Source organism: Chaetodon auriga, chromosome 5 (assembly GCF_051107435.1).
Source record: "Chaetodon auriga isolate fChaAug3 chromosome 5, fChaAug3.hap1, whole genome shotgun sequence".
In the NCBI taxonomy this organism is placed as follows: Eukaryota; Metazoa; Chordata; class Actinopteri; order Chaetodontiformes; family Chaetodontidae; genus Chaetodon; species Chaetodon auriga.
This window is the reverse complement of record NC_135078.1, coordinates 6596495-6610068: the sequence shown is the minus strand read 5'-3', so window position 1 is coordinate 6610068 and position 13574 is coordinate 6596495.

Below are 13574 nucleotides of genomic sequence, written 5' to 3'. Positions count from 1 at the left end.
GGTACTGGTGACGATCAATAGACATAAAAACAATTGTTCTTAATGACAACATGTATGTGCTGCTGTTCATATAAGCATACAAACAGCATGCTAACAACATACACATGCATTCGTAACCACACACTCTGAAGGGGGCAGACTCAAGCAAGTTGAATCTGTATGCAGCCATTCACATGAACATACATTCAAACATGCAGACACACACACACACACACAGACACACAGATACACACACACACACTCCTGAACCCACCGCTTCAGCCCCGCCCATGCATCCACATCTCGGGGTGTCATTGTGTGTGGCCACTCAGGCAGGTAATTCACTGACAATGAATAAAATGAGATGTAATTATTTTCAAGCAGTCACTTGTTGAGCAAGGCTGAATGGGCTGAGAAACATGTGTTGCTCCCGCACTCCATTATTGTCGTGCCGGCGTGCGTTTTACAGTAGCCAGACAGAGGTTAACGCTTCGCAATCAAATTGTATGCCAGTGTGTGAGTCAGTGTGTGAGTGTGTTTTCGATGGGCTGGGAGAGGGTGGGTGGCAGAGAAGCAGTTGGATGGGAGTGTGGTGGAGTTGGAGGGGGGGGGTTGTGGTGATTGGAGGGAGGTGAAAAATAAGCCTCTGGCTATCATCACAGGAAATGGCCTCAGACATCCACTTCTCTGTCTCGCTGCCACCCACCCTCCTCTCGCTGTCTATCTCTCACGCTGTTGCTATCTTTCTTGTTCATTCGACCTTTTTCTGTCGTTCTCTGCCTCTTGAGCTTTCTGTCCCTCTCTATCTCCTCCTCTAGTCCTCTTTCCCTTTCCTAAGATAGCTTTCTCATTCACTTTCCATCTCTCTCTCTCTCCTTTCTGCAGTCATTATCTGTTTTTGCCACTCTTCTCCCTCCCTGAGACTCCTGTTCTCACTCTTAAGATCTCAGATTTTTTCCTTTCTCCTTCCCTCCACATGTGTCTGTTTTATTCTTCCTGTCCTCCTCTTTCTTTTTATCCTCCTATTGTCTCTCATTCTCTCTGTCTCAATATCTCCTATGCACTCTCTTCCTCGCTCTCCTCCCTCCAGTGCACCAGAACAGGTGGAGGACAAGCTGATAAGTCTCAGTCTGACACTTTCTCACCAGCAGCCATCATTTGCTCTCAGATCCACTGTTACTTGAAACACACCTTTACTGTTATCTGTGTGTGTATATACAATTCGAGGATCACACCATATCTATGCATATATGTGGCTGCATTACATCCAGGAGAGATATATCCTCTGCCTTTGAACTGTTCACACAAAGGCAGCTCTGCCTCGCCCGCCACACCAAAGGAGCAATTCCAGTCAATTTCATCAAGTCCTGTCTTAGTAATTTGCATCCCTTTTCTCAGCTGCTCTCTTTTTTTCCCACCTTTTTCTCTCTCTTGGCTTAGTGTCATTCATCTCAAGGCAGTGCTCATAATACCCACAAATACGCAGAACTCTTGTCGACATGCGCAAGCACACACATCACGTTCTCATATCTGTTATTGCCGCGGCTGGATAAGGTTGAGCAGGACTGGAGTCAAATCGTTTAACATATTACCGGCTCCCAGGGGTTCCTGTTTATGCCCGCTCACTCCAGAGCAGATGAGTGAGATTCCAGTAGCTGCCATGCATTAAGCAGATCTCGGCAGCTCCAGAGGGCCCCCGTGGACCTCCAAATGCGACAAATGCTCATAGTGCGCAGAACATATTGAAGTTATTCACAAATTTATGCTGTGGTAGACATGCAGACATGCAGATGGGGTGTAAACACATGCACAGCCATGTGCAGTGCAGACACATATAGTGAATTAATAGAGTGCTGAGGTGAGTCTGACATGTAGATTAACAAGGTAACAGCCATGGTAGCAGAGGATGAAGACTAGAAATGGAGTTGCTGGATGAAACTTTTATAGACCACTTCACTATTTTTAGTTCCTTGCTACCAGCGAGGGAAATGTAAAGCTTGGCCTGAAGGTGATACCACAAAAAAGGCCTTGTTGGTTCTTAAATCAAAAGCATTTATTACTTCAGGACATTTCAGGCTAAGCTTGATCAACATAAAATGCACTTGGTTAGTACCCTAACACTCAGACTGAACAGCCGTTTGGTTCCACTTCATCCATACAGCCTGATGTTCTGTTCATTATTGCTGCTGTCTTCTTGGGGAGAGGGGTTGTTTTGTTTTGTTTTGCCCTGACCAATCAGAAGCAAGTAACATATCCATCCCGCCAACATCATTTTCAGACTCTATGGTAGTGGTTTCCTGGGGGTCACTATTTTCACACTGATCAAAGAATTATGCCAATTTATGTGTTTATTTCTGGAAGTCAACGTACAACAATCTGTCCGGTTCCATCAATCTCAGTGTCACTGCTTTTACATAGCTGTGGTTAGGGAGGAAGCTAGCTGTGACACCCCAGGTGAAAAAATCTTACACGGATTTATATTTTTTGAAGAATGTGCAAAATACCCTTTGTGCCATTTGTGTTTTTACAAAGTTAAAGTGTACTGAAGTACAATGTACACCAGTGAAAATCATGATTTGTAAGCATTCAGAACACTCGTGCAGTGCAATTGTATTATACGTATCAACACTTTGTTGATACGTATATAAATAATATACTTAAATATACTTCAAATAAGTTAAAATTAAAATTAAAGAACACTTTAATCAAGCACCTGAAAATAAGCATACATTTCATAGGAACACTTTATTACTATCAAAAGTATTTGTCATTTAGTATACTGTTTAAAAGTACACAGTACAGCACAATTCATAGTCCACATACAATAAAGTAAACTGTTTATAAGTACTTTGAAACTGCTTTAAGCGTTGCAAAAATAGTATATTGATTTTTAATACATATAAGACTTAATGACATCTATTCAGAAGAACACTTGTTTAAAGTATACGTCAAAGATGCTTCAAATTAAGCACAAAAAGTGAAAGTGGACTCGTAATTACTTTTCTATACTTAAATTATTTTTCTGAAACACTACAACATATACTTTTTAACCAGGAAGACGATAACGTCCCCATTCTTAGTCCCGCCTACAATTCTCTGATTGATGTTTTCAGCCACAAGAAACAGCTGTCAGTTGCTGAACCATTCTGCCATGTGGGCAGCAGCTCAAAGGTCTGGAGCCAGACTAGGCATGGCATGTAGCATATGCTAATATAAGAAGTGTAGTATGTTGGACTAAGGCTGAAGGGAATCAATCACTTGTTCCTTTGTAATTAAACTTAAATTAAATTTAATAAGTGTTGAAAACTGGAAATGAATTTTTGGTGTCACTATATGCAAAGTCACTAAGATTTTCATTTTATGGACCAAAAATGCACCAAATCCAGTCACTACTTAAGTATTTCACTCCAGACCGAAGGCATACTAACAGGCTGATATCATCATCTGGATAGTGCTGTGCCGCTGGCAAAGCTTAAAATGGATATTTTGTGTGTTCATCATGTGCTCATACATGAAAAGATCTACAGATATCACTGATGTAAAAACAAGCAGCACAGCTGTAACTTATATCTTATTGCTGTTTAGTGTTAGTCCCTGTCGAATTAACTGCAACACTTGACTGTTGTTTTTTTTTTTTTTTTTAAAGAATTGCATGAACATTAGAAAAAAGTGCAAAACAATCAGTTATTTCTGTACAGTTATTATGAAATTGAAACGACACACAAACACACACACAAACACATACGTCACTGTATGTCTAATTTAGCCATGCCGGCCGATGCAGAGCCATATAGTATGAATATGTCCAGAGACACACACACAATCTCAACTCTGTCAGTGCAGACTGACCTTGTTACAGTAACGAGTCACATTGCTCACCACACTCCAGTCAGCAGTGCGTTCACATGCTCCTCAGTACAACAAGGCCTCTATGTTGCTGCATCCCTTGGGAGAAGGGGTTCAAAACGTATCCAAAGGACTCCGGCTGAGACAACAGAGGCCCGTGTTCTCCGGCTGCTGCTGTTGCTCTGCTCCTGGCCTGGTGGAGGGGAGCACAGGGGCTGCTGATGGAGAACAGTTTCAAGTTTCAAAAGGATTTTTTTTACCAACTGGATCAGGGCAAATACAAACACAACACAGGGGTGTGTGGATATGCAGTGTGTGAGTTTATTATAGCATTTGGAAGAGAATTTGAACCGTTCACAAAGCCCCCAGTATGTGCATATTGTTCATATCCAGGTCGCCAGTGGAGAGCCGCATGTTCTGTTCTCATCACCACCTGATCCTACCAGAGTCTGTATTGACAGCACAGCAGAGCACTGTGTGTCAGAACACATGTGCTTGTGTGTACACCGTATGAAAATGCGTATACGAGAGTGGAAAAAAGTCACATGGAGCCGTTATGTCACACAGTCAGAGTCGCAATTCGTCCCATATGTGCTTTGTTATCCGGGTCTCTACCCCCTGAGCTACAATAGCAGCCCGCTTTTAAAACACCAGCACAATGTGCATCCGTCACGTGGTGAAACTGAGCCCGGTCAGGAGATACCACCCAAGGGAGTGACGGAGGGGGGATTTAAGTTCAGAACCAGGAAGTGTTTCGATGAAAGCAGCAGGGCCTTGGGGAAAAGTTCTCCACCCCTCCTCCTCCTCCATTTTACTTTCCCTGCCAGCTTAAACACATCTGTCCTGGCCTGACCACCCACCCCTCTCCCATATCCCTGCAGCTGGAGTCTCTAGCCTCCCTGCAGCTGGAGCCTCGAGCCACCTTCAGGTACTCAATGAGAAAAACTGAGATTTGTGGTGAATACAGTGGTAAATATGATTAGAAAACATGAAACACATTGCATATGAAAATTGTAAAGTGGGATTAGGAAGGTAGGAAAGAGTTTACTCCAAAGCCTGAGCCCGATGATATAAAAATGTAGTGTACAGAGGTAGAAAGCATAGACACATGGCAACAGCTCACAGTGAAAGTAACTACTTAAATGGCCTATTACAAATAAAATGCATCACTATTGTAATCGTATGTGTAAATGTGTGCTATCAGTACATGCTTTTTTTTATTTCAACCACTTTTTCTTCCTGAAAAGTAGGCAATAACCAGGACCAATGGGTAAACATGCAACCTTAACAGCACACTGTCCTCTTATTCCCCATCCCTTCCTCCAGCCTTCATAAGCCCAAGTACACAAAACAAAACAAGGAGAAGAAAAAAAGTGTACTTGTGTATATGTTCTGAGACTGCACTTTATATACATTAGCGTAGCTCTAATATATCTAGAAGGTGCATTAAAGCTGTGCTAGATGGAAACCAGTGAAATTGCACTAAGCATGTTAAAAGTTCTATTAAAGATGGTTTAAATATAACATAATTATACTAATTGCTGTGTTCTTTGGGGATACTTTTGCCTATCTCAGGTGTGTGGCCTTGGCCCCCCTTGACCTCCCCTTTGTGATGCGCCTGGCCATACTAACTTTATTTATTTATTTATTTATTTATTTGGCACTAAATTACTGAACACATATATCACACCAACTTGTGCAATTGCTGGGCCTGCTTCTCTTTGGCGAGGCGTCTGATGTCAGATGGTAGTGATGACGATGATACTCACAGCTGGTTTTCTAAGTTTGGGTCCATCAGTCTTGAGCAGGACTGAGTCTTTAAAAGAGTCAGTTTTGAAAAGAGCTGCTCTCAGTAGCAGGTCGTTACTTTGCAGGAACATCAGCTGATTCCACGTTAAACAGTAAATATGTTCAGTTCCTTTTGTTTACTGTTCATGTCCTGAAACCTCTTCACCTAATGCCTGAAGTAGTTTTCACACTCAGCAGCATATTCAGACGTCACAGCAGCTTTTGTTCTTGCAGAGCAGGAAAATGAAAAGAAAGAAAGAGTGTTTCCTCTTCACAGTTGCTTTAATTTCATTTCAAATGACTTCATATTTGAAAGCAGAGAGCTGAGAAGCTGCTGAAGCTTGAGGTTCAGCTCTGAGACGTTCTTGCTAATGTCCATCATGAAGGACAAATCACACAAACACTTGTTGTCACTGAGTTTCCACATCAGGTTTTCTTTCATCTCTCTGAATTATTGCTGACAAACTGGCACTTTAGAACAGTTTTACTTTGTCTGGTGTTAGCAGCTCTGCAGCAGCAGCAAAGCACTCCTTCACAAATTCTCCTTCTGAATGAGGTTTCAGCTTCTTAGCTATTAGGTCATTCACCACAAAACTTGCCTGTAGAGCAGGCAGAATGTGGTGTTTTTTTAAATATTATTTTATGTTTTTTTCTTTATCACTGAAAGAACTAACTGCCTTCTTGTATTTCGGAATTGTCTCATGGGCAGGATCAAATGGTTTCATGGACAGTATACAGCTCAGAGGCCACCGGTTCCCACCCCTGTTGTAAATAATGTTCTACATTTTGTAGATCTCATTCTAATACTTAATAAAATAAGCTGTATTTATCTTCACGATAACAAGACTTGGAGTCTACAGTCCTGCTGGTCACTCAGAGAGGCTACACTGTCATTTCAGCATACTAACATGCTCACAGTGATAATGCTAACATGCTGTTCTTTAGCAGGTATGTTGTTTAGTATGTTAACATTGGCTAATTATCACTAAACTCAATAAGTACAACTCAGGCTAATGGGAATATGTTATTAATTTTGTAGGCACTTGGTCATAAACTAAATTTTGACCTGATGATGGCACTAGATGTAATGCAGTTATTGTAATTCATCCTCATGGAAAGATGAACGTTTGGCCGTTTCCTGCCTTAAGTCAGTTTCTTGAGTTTTCCTGTGTTGATTGTTGTCTATTTCTGCATCTGAATGCATTCTGTCTGCAAATAGATCATATTGGTCATATTTACCAGTTTGCCGTATGTTATCAGATGTGTTTGCATTAGACATCTTATCTGATATGAATCTCTGGCACTGTACCGTGCTGTCATGCAGAGCAACATAAAACTCTTGTAGCGCTTTGCCACCTACTAACCAACTCCACTTTCCAAAATTATGCATGCACAATGTTGAAAGTGGGACAAGTCTGGCTTTAAAGAGGGCAATTCTACCTTCAAATGCTCCACATAAACTCTTGCTTCCACTCATAAATGTGACTTGCAGTGTAACAGCAGTCAAGTTCTCTTGGTTTAAAGAAAAACTGACGCTATAAGCTTCGAACAGCACACAGCACAGGAGATAATACACATCAAAAATACAATTGATGATGTGTAATAAAATGAAAAATGATATCTAAAATAAAAAGTAGGAACATATGGCACTAAAAGAGATTGAAAAATAAAAAAGCTACATCATATTTGCCAGCAGGTGTTGGCTCAGCTTCCCTGCTTTGTTATTAAAGGTCAGATTTCTTCAGCTCAGGCTACCACATTTAATGTCATTCATATGTGCTTAACTTAGAACTACAGTATTTCCACCAGTATTTGAAGGCAGCGTAATTACTGAAGCGGTGCTGCCACCTCCCATCCACCCACCACCCGCCCCTCTCAGGGTCTTACTGGGAGGGTTGTTAGAGAGCTGGTTGTGTTTTCTTTGTGCGGCTAGGCCTCGCTATCACATTACTGCACACATGCTGATGCAGCAGCTCCTGCAGCCCTCCCCACCCCCCACCGCTCCACCCCTACTCTGTCCCAGCCTTTTTCACCAAGCAGCCCTACAATGGAGTGAAACAAATTACTATTTCAATTTAAGTAATGCCACATTACAGTTTCCAATCACAGAAATAAGTTGTTACTTTTGTTATCTCCACTTCTAAATATAAGATTAAAATTGAATTATCTGGGAAATACATCTCACCCCCCTGCAGTCGCTCTGATTAATTTTCATAGAATTAGTCATCGTCCCCTCGAAGATCTTGCTGAGCTCAGATGAGAAATGACAGAAAAGTTGGCTTTGCCTGCAGGAAATATTCTCTCAACTTTGATTTTATCAAGTAGCACAGAGAGGGAAATTAAGTTGAGTCCCAGTTTTAGAGGATAAGAGAATGCAACTGACAATTTTACAGCGAGCTAAAATAGTGGTGTAAAAGTACTTTTCCAAGGGAGTAACAAGCAAATTAATGTATTACTTTTTGAAAGGAGTCCAAGGAATTGTGAGCTACATTACCTGGCATGTTAATCATGCTCCTCTTTGGCAGTTGCTTGCTCTCTCACAGTAAAAATCTCCAATAACTCAGCTGCCTCTCTTTCCTCAATGTTCAGGGACACCAAACAGATTTGGCAGCCACTGTTGTTGCAATATGTTCACTCAATAAAATTAGGGACTGTATGAAAATTATTCAGGGGGGCAGGGCTGCGAAATTTAAGATGCCAGTATGCTTCATCAGAACTGCCTGTCATAGGGCCAGGGGGGTGGAGTCCTTTGTGCGGAGGCGAGAGGTTTGAATTTCTCTCTGAAGATCTCTGTTTCTGTCCATAACACAGCTGTTGATTGATTTGTGGCAGTTCAGCGTGAACAACCGAATGGAAGTCAGTCTGAAAAGGTAAAAGATTATCACCTATCCTGCTTCTCTATGACCACCGGCTTTTCATTCAGCCTTAGAGCAAGGCCTTTCGGCTTACACACCTATAAACAGCTTTCCGACGTGGTCAGACATCATGTTGTAAGAACTAGTTATTTTCTGGTATTATGTTTAACCTTTTGAAATAGCAAGATCTTCCCCAACTTCTTGAGATTTTCTTTTGACTCTGGAAAAAACTGCAAAACAAACCTTCATGATCTTAAAATAATATATTGAGTTGGTACAACCCTTTTTGACAGGTGGAAAAATTACAAATAAAGAATTTAAGACGATTTGTCAACTTTGCGTGTTATTACATAAAAAGTGGAATATTAAATGGATATTTGGGGTTTTTTGCTGTGTAGTCACCTACAGTAGATGGCGATCGGCACGCAACCAGTTTGGAGAAGAAGCAGGAGTACAAGCACAAAAGCAAAGGACTGTGCTGCTGCGGACAGGGTCAGCTGGACTTTTTAATCTGTTTTTCTATCAGAAATCGCACAAGAGAAGGCTGAATTTTGAGATATACAATTTTCTATTATTAAAAATAAAAATTACAATATCCTCCCCCTTTCCAGACCACACTTAAATACTTAAAAAGCTTTCCTGCAGAGAGGGTAAACTACCACACAATAGTGCAGAATGCCAGCTAATATGCTAAAATCTTGGACAGTTTGGGGATAATTTAACTACAGAATCTAATAAGGAAAGCAAGTTCTTTCTGTTGGAACAGGAGTGGTACAACTGAGACTGAAACGATGTTGGATATCTGTCAAGCAGTTTCCCAAGATTCACATTGTTTTTTTTGCCAGCCTCTGTCACTGAAGACAGGGAAGAGCTCTTTGACTGTACAAACACATCTAAATTTGACCTTTCCACAAGAAAAAGATGAAAGTGGACAGCACAGGAAAGCTACCAGGTTTGATTGGGAACTGTAGCTACAGTAGTGGCCTATGCAGCACCAGACTGAAGAAAAAGCAAAAGGAAAGGGATCAGTCAGGGTGTTTATTTTTCCTCCCAGCAGAAAAGGCCTTCATTGATGGTTTTGGATATGCTGCCCTTTTGGAGACACAGAGCGGTTTTGACCTGGCCTTTCTTTCTTTTTTCCTCTCTTTCCTCCCTGCTCTCTCACCCAGGAGCTAGAGGGGAGCTTGTAAGTCAGCAGCCATACTTTGGGTTATAAAAATAATCCAGGTTTTATTGGGATTGCCATGGGAGGGTAGCATGGGGGGATGTGAGGGTTAAGTGGTTATACAGCACAATTCACCTCTCTTACCAGAAAGAACTGCACTGTTCTATACTGTACTGACTGCTCCACACACACACACACACACACACACACACACACACACACACACACACATACACACCAGGAGACAGAGGAGCTATTGGAAATAATGATTTCTTGGAGATAGAGCACAAAGGTAGGAGTGTTGACGTGTATGTGCTTTTCCATGTGCATGTGAAGAGGCAGTATATGTGAATCAGCATGTGGGGGTATTAACATGTTGGTATTTAAACTGCTCCTCTAACAATGGGCCTTAAGTCTCTAGCCAGTGCCCACAGCCTCTCTGCTAACGGTACCAGTCCACTCACGTACCGAGCAGGATGGAGACACTCCAGTGGCTCTATGGAAATGCTAAATATCACTAAATGATCCTATGGAGCCCTTTATAAATGCCACATCTGCCTGTAAACAACTCATTTTTGCTTGCGCAGGAGTGTCAAATAGAGATTTCCAGGAACTTGACAAGCCCTATTTGCAACAGGGAAGCAGATATGTCAGGTTGAACTCTGGGAACATCTCAGTCAAGTTGGTTTTGGCTAAAGGTCATCGAATAAATGTGTCTGAGCAAGTTCAAACACTGTCCAAGGCATTTTCAGGGCGATACAATCACAGCTGTGCGCTGCCAGGCCCACATGCGGCACTCGGCTTGAAGGACAAAGGGCTCTAGAAGAAATTGATAGATTAGAAAAGGGCACGGTCAGTCATTTGTCTTTTGTTTTCCCTATCAGAGGCCTTCAGGGTTGCCGTGTTGCCAGGGACAACATTATAAAGCATGAAAGATTGCTTAGCTTATAGGCATTTATGGCAAGTGTAAGTATTTCGACTGTTTTTCACGGCTGAGCGAGTTGCCCTTTAGCATTGCAAAGATGCCTCGGAAAGGCATTCCTACGCCCAGGCTCCAGAGAATGCAAGATGTGGTGTAAGGCAGGGGGCTTTAGCAGACAGAAAGAAGCTCAGTCTCTGTCCGTTATTGTCCAGACGTTTGAGAGGCCATCCAGGGTCGCAGCAGTGGAAAATGTCCTCGGTGGGATGGGCAAGGGTGTGGGAGGCGGTAACGGCTGTCTCCAGAATTCAAACACCGTCAACCCTTCATATCTGTCTCATCCCTAACGAGATGAACCTGTAAAATTAGCCAGCTGAAATGGGGAGTAGTTACAGTGGGAGAGGGAGTGTCATGACAGGGATATTTGTCAAGAATTGGATTAAGGCAGATGGCTTTCTGAAACCTCAAACCAGTGTGATTAGATTTTCACCGTTGTACACTGATTGAAGGATGATTGCATTAGATGACACTGGGTCGGAAAAATACAGACAAAAACAAACTCGATTTGAGCAGTGTGGCAGGATTGCAATCCTCTTGGTTGTTTACACCTGGATGCCTTTACCAGCCCATTGTCCTCAGTCATCAAGAATATAACCGAATATCATCACAGTCATGCACACCTTACATTTTATTTAATCTATAGTTGTTACATTGCTTTCAGCCCTCTAGGGATGGTAATGTTGGCCTGTTGGTGTGATGTTCTTCCACCAATTTGTTCCAAACTGAAATATCTTGACTTTGACTTTTCTCTTGTGCCACAATTCAATTGCCATTTTAGTTTTTTCTGTTTTCTGGGGTGTTCACAAAGCTCTTTAACAACTGTCCGCAATTTCTTTCAATGTTTTCCAGCTGTGAATCTGAGTCTGAATACCGACTGTTTGGAGGATACTTAATTTTGTCACTTTTCTACTGACACACTACATATGCAAAACCTGCTTAGACTCACTATGAATTATGAATTTGGGACACACTTTTAGTCTTATTAAATCCGACCATGTATTCCATGTGGAATCTACCTGTGGAAAAAAAAAAATGCACAGTCACACAAGCACATTCTCAGTGCTGGAGCTGGTGGAGCTCACTGTATTCAACCCTCAGGCTTGTTGGTGGTAGGCTTGGAGAAAGCCTACCACCAACAAGCCTGGGGCTCAAAATGGCCTTTTAAAAAAAATGGTTAAATAAACAATGATTGTTTTTATCCAGACTCTGGGCGAACTTTTAGCATCCCAAGTGATATTATCAAAGGCAGGCGTAACCAGAGCCTGTTCTGCAACAGAACAATACAGTGTGGGTGTTAAGCTGCCCATGTAATTTCTCTCATGTTTGCCAGTGTGTTTGCATATGCAGGGCTGACGAAGAAGATTCATCAGACAGGCTTTGCAGGAAGGAGAGTGATGGAGCTGAGGGGAAGTGAGGGTGCAGGCTGCTGTTTATTAGAGTAAGCCAGTTAGGGGCCAGGGGCGCAGTAGAAGATGGAGAGGGGGAGAGAGATACAGGGGTCCCAGGGGCCCCAACCCTGCCTCCCTCAGCAGTTTTTCCCCCTACACTGACAGGCGGCACACTCTCGCTTGGGGACTTGCGAAATCCCACTTTTACAGTTTCCAGTGGAATTTAATAACCTCCTGAAACTATTCCTCTGTACTAAAGACAGAAAATTAGCATGCTGTTATCAAGAGAGAAAGTTCGGCAGTGAGGCAATCTATGGAGATATCCACATTCAACAATGATTTATAAGCTTGACGACTTTGTGAAATGAAGTGAGAGAAACTCAGGGCTGAACCAGTGGTTTATCTCTGTCAGCTAGCTGATCTATCACCTTAACATTTTAAAATTAAGCTTGTTTATAGTGAGGGAAAAACAATCCTAAAATGAGCTACCTGGCTTTGATGAAAGCCCTATTCTTGTCTTTCTAATCAAACACCACAATTTTAGCTGTAGGTCAGATTAAAAAGATGAAGAATGTTTATGAGGCAGTAATGAAAAGCAATTCTTAGACAATTTTTTCTCCTCCCTGAAAATGCTCTGATTAAAACCTCGCTTGTCGCTTCCTATCGCTCTTTAATGAATATACAAGTCGCATGAAATGATGTTCTGTTGAGCTGTAATTTCCGCCTTCCGTCGGGGGAAGGCGGGAGCTACTCATCATATGGGGCATGCTTTAATACACTCATCTCAATAGATATTAACCATCAGGCAATTGCAGAGGCAATGAAACATTTGGGCCATTCATTTCAGATGAAGACAGGAGATTTCTCCACTTCGTTCCACAAATGTTTACCCATGAAATTGCAATGAGATGAAATGTGACAGATCAGCATCGGCTGAAAGCGGTTTTCTGTCAAAAAGCTAACGTTGCGAAAAGACCTTTAGATTGATTATGACAACTTTGGTTCTCCACCGTTTAGAATCAAACTGCCACTGCTGGGTGTTAAAACCACTCATTACTTTTCATTTCAATCTCTTTATGATCCAGCTGATGATCGAGTATCCTAATTCTGTTAAAAGGTCAATTCTGCCTACTTTAATTAGACTGATGTCTGCCAAATATGATATATGAGAGAAATCGTGCATATTTGGATAACAATGATTTCAATAAAGACATTACTGGCTCCAAGTTGTCTTCCACAAGTGACAATAGACTTGTGCTCATTTAACACGTTTTAACATCCACCTGTGATGTTGAAAGAGCTGTGAATTTCTCTGTGCTATTAAAAACTCCTGCAGACAATGAAAGGTAACACGAGGTAAATGAGGTAATCGCTCAGAATAACTGCTTCCTCACTCAAACTGTTCCCCAGTATAAATCTCAGGCAAAGCAAACCCAAAGTGATGGAAAAGTTCAAACAGAATGAAGCGACAGGAGCGATGCAAAGAGAGCAGAGGCTCATGGGAGGTGACCTGTGCTCTGCCTCGTAATGAGACTTTACCCCACTTTCTCACCACCTGGCCTGCTTTCCACATT